Source organism: Phyllostomus discolor, chromosome 12 (assembly GCF_004126475.2).
Source record: "Phyllostomus discolor isolate MPI-MPIP mPhyDis1 chromosome 12, mPhyDis1.pri.v3, whole genome shotgun sequence".
NCBI lineage: Eukaryota > Metazoa > Chordata > Mammalia > Chiroptera > Phyllostomidae > Phyllostomus > Phyllostomus discolor.
The window spans coordinates 695609-698908 of NC_040914.2; the positions used below are offsets into that span (position 1 = coordinate 695609).

At 39.6% G+C, this 3300-nt stretch overlaps 1 pseudogene; it reads right to left on the bottom strand.

Annotated features, from left to right (window-relative positions):
• Window positions 1-385: 385 nt before the first annotated feature.
• Window positions 386-1525, bottom strand: LOC118497563 (annotated as a pseudogene).
• Window positions 1526-3300: the final 1775 nt, after the last annotated feature.

The following is a 3300-nucleotide window of genomic DNA, read 5'->3' on the forward strand; positions in this document are numbered from 1 at the left end:
AAGGAGCTCCTACCCTTTGCAACAGCATGGATGGAACTGGAGAGCATTATGCTAAGTGAAATAAGCCAGGTGGTGAAAGATAAGTACCATATGATCTCACCTTTAAGTGGAACCTAATCAATAAAACAAACAAACAAACAAGCAAAAATATAACCAGAGACCTTGAAATTAAGATCAAACTTACAGTAACTAGAAGGGGGATGGGAGGTGATAATGAGGGGAAAAGAGTGAAGGGTTTCCAGAAACAACTATAAAGAACACATGGACAAAACCAAGGGGGGGTGGGATCAGGGGAGGAAGGTGGGGTTGGGGTAAGTGATGCAGGGAAAATGCAGACAACTGTACTTGAACAACAGTAAAAAAAAAGGAAGCAGCATACAATAACTTTCAAATTCCCATCCTCAATGGACTACCAAAATCAGAAAACCACTATAAAACCCAATGAAGTCTTCATCTGGTGCTCTGAACAAGGAAAGTTTATAGTGAGGGTTGACATTTCACATTAAGAATATTGTTTAGCAACTTTTCACAAGTCGAGACTTAGTTTCAGAAAATGAAATAAAAATGGCAAAATTATCAATCTGTAGATCCATAATCCAAAAAGGGAACTGCTACTCTTTTGAGGGGTTCCTTCTCAATGGTAATGCTGGAAAGTCCAGATTGCCAAACACTGGTAACCATTTTGGGGGTAATCAGGTCCTAACAAGTCTATGGGCTTAAGGGAGTCAATGAATTTTAGTTTTCCCATACCACAAGGTGTTTGTGGCAAGGCAGCTAATGCGTGTCAATATTAAGGGAGTTGTCCTCCCAGGAAATGAAGAGGAAGTGTCTCAGAATGAGAAGGGAAAGTTGTTTTTCTCCCATGTCAATCCAGCTTTGGAGACATTCTATTAGTACTATGTGTCCTTCCCTGAAACAAACAAACAAACAAACAACAACAACAAAACAATGAAGTGTTCTGAGTGCTAACAACATAGCTTTAAAAAAAGTAAAACAAAATTGTGTATTTTTATAAAAATTGATTTTAAGAAGTGTTTCAAATTGTTTAGTCACCAGAGAAATACACAGTTATCCAAAATGCACACACTTCACTTGGCATTTCCAGCACCTTCAGCTTTCTGTACCTCGTCTGTTTTGGCATCTCCATTTTCTGCAAGGTTATTTCCATTCCTGGCAGCATCGGCTTTTCCATTTTTCTCTTTGGGTACCTTCTCTCCCTTTGCAGGGGCCTTTTTAGAGCTTTGGAGGAGCAAGGTTTTTGTCCTTCGTCTTGGCTTTATCTACTTCAGCCTCTCTCTTGGGCATGAAGGTGATGGTGGCAGCACATCACCTGGACTGGACCCAGATATTCAGAAGCATGTGAGCTTTGGTCAGTCTAGGGAACATTCTCACCTCCTCTTCACACTGCTCCAATTTCTAACCAAGCTTATTTTTTTTCCTAATTTTTATATTAGATCAGCTATTCTTATGTTCTGGATTAACTACTAAGTTGAAGATGTCATTATAAACTTTAAAAAACTGTATTCCTATCATGTAACAGGGAAAGTTGTATTCTTTTAAAAAATGAATAAAAAACAATTGTTGATTGTATCTATTAATGAAAACAAGATTTTATAAAAAATATATTTTATTGATTATGGTATTACAGTTGTTCCCTTATGTCTCCCCTTTATTCTCCTCAGCCTTGTACCTCCTCCCACCATTATTACCCACCTTAGTTCATGTCCTTGGGTCATAAATATAAGTTATTTGGCTTCTCTATTTCCAATACTAGTCTTAACCTTCCCCTGTCTATTTTGTACCTGCCATTTATGCTTCTTATTCCCTGGAACTTTCCCCCATTCTCCCTCCTCCCCCTCCCTGCTAACCCTCCATGTGATATCCATTTCTGTGGTTCTGTTCCTGTTCTAGTTGTTTGCTTAGTTTGTTTTTCTTTTTGCTTTAGGTGTGGTTGTTAATAGCTGTGACTTTGTTGTCATTTTACCATTCATATTTTTGCTCTTCTTTTTCTTAGATAAGTCCCTTTAACATTTCATATAATAAGGGCTGAGTGATGAAGAACTCCTTTAATTTGACCTTATCTGGGAAGCACTTTATCTGCTCTTCTATTCTAAATGATAGCTTTGGTGGATAGAGTAATCTTGGATGTAGGTCCTTGCCTTTCATGACTTCAAATACTTGCTTCCAGCCCTTTCTTGCCTGCAAGATTTCTTTTGAGAAATCAGCTGATAGTCTAATGGGAACTCCTTTGTAGGTAACTGTCTCCTTTTCTCTTGCTGCTTTTAAGATTCTCTCCTTATCTTTAATCTTGGGTAACTTAATGATGATATGCCTTGGTGTGTTCCTCCTTGGGTCCAACTTCTTTGGGACTCTGAGCTTCCTGGACTTTCTGGAAGTTTATTTCCTTTATCAGATTGGGGAAGTTCTACTTCATTATTTGTTCAAATAAGTTTTCAATTTCTTGGTCTTCCTCTTCTCCTTCTGACACCCCTATGATTCGGATGTTGGAACATTTAAAGATGTCCTGGAGGTTCCTAAGCCTTCCTCATATTTTTTGAATTCTTGTTTCTTTATTCTGTTTGCTTGTTGAATGTTTCTTTCTTCCTTCTGCTCCAAACTGTTGATTTGAGTCCTGGTTTCATTCCCGTCATTGTTGGTTCCCTGTATATTTTACTTTATTGCACTTTTCATAGCCTTCATTTTTTCTTCTAATTTGCGACCATATTCAACCAATTCTGTGAGCATCCTGATTACCAGTGTTTTGAACAGTGCATCTGAGAGGTTGGCTATCTGTTCATTGCTTAGTTGTATATTTTCTGGAGCTTTGATCTGTTCTTTCATTTGGGTAATTTTTTTTTTCTGTCTCGGTGGGCCTGTTACAACATAGTAAGGGGCAGAGCCTTGGGTGTTCACCAGGGCAGGGCAACCCATGTCGTGCTTTGTGACTTTGTGAGGAAGAGCTTCAAGAGGGAACAGTGCCACTTGCTTTGCTCTGTGCCAGTTTTCAGTCACTTCCTTGGCTACCCACAAGTAAATTGGGCCCTTCTGGTGCTGATTCCTGGGTGGGTGGATGTTCCTGGGTTTTGTGTATGCTCTCATACCCTGTCGTCTCTCCAATAAACTCTCCTGTGATGATGGGAGTTTCTCCTGCCACCTCAACGCCCACACATGTTTTCAGTCAGAGGCTTTGAGGCTTTATTTCCCCATACTGGAATCCTGGGTTGTGCGGTCTGTCTCATTCCACAGTTGTTCCTTCCAGTTTATTTGCATGTAAATGTGGGACTGCCTGGTCTGTCAGCC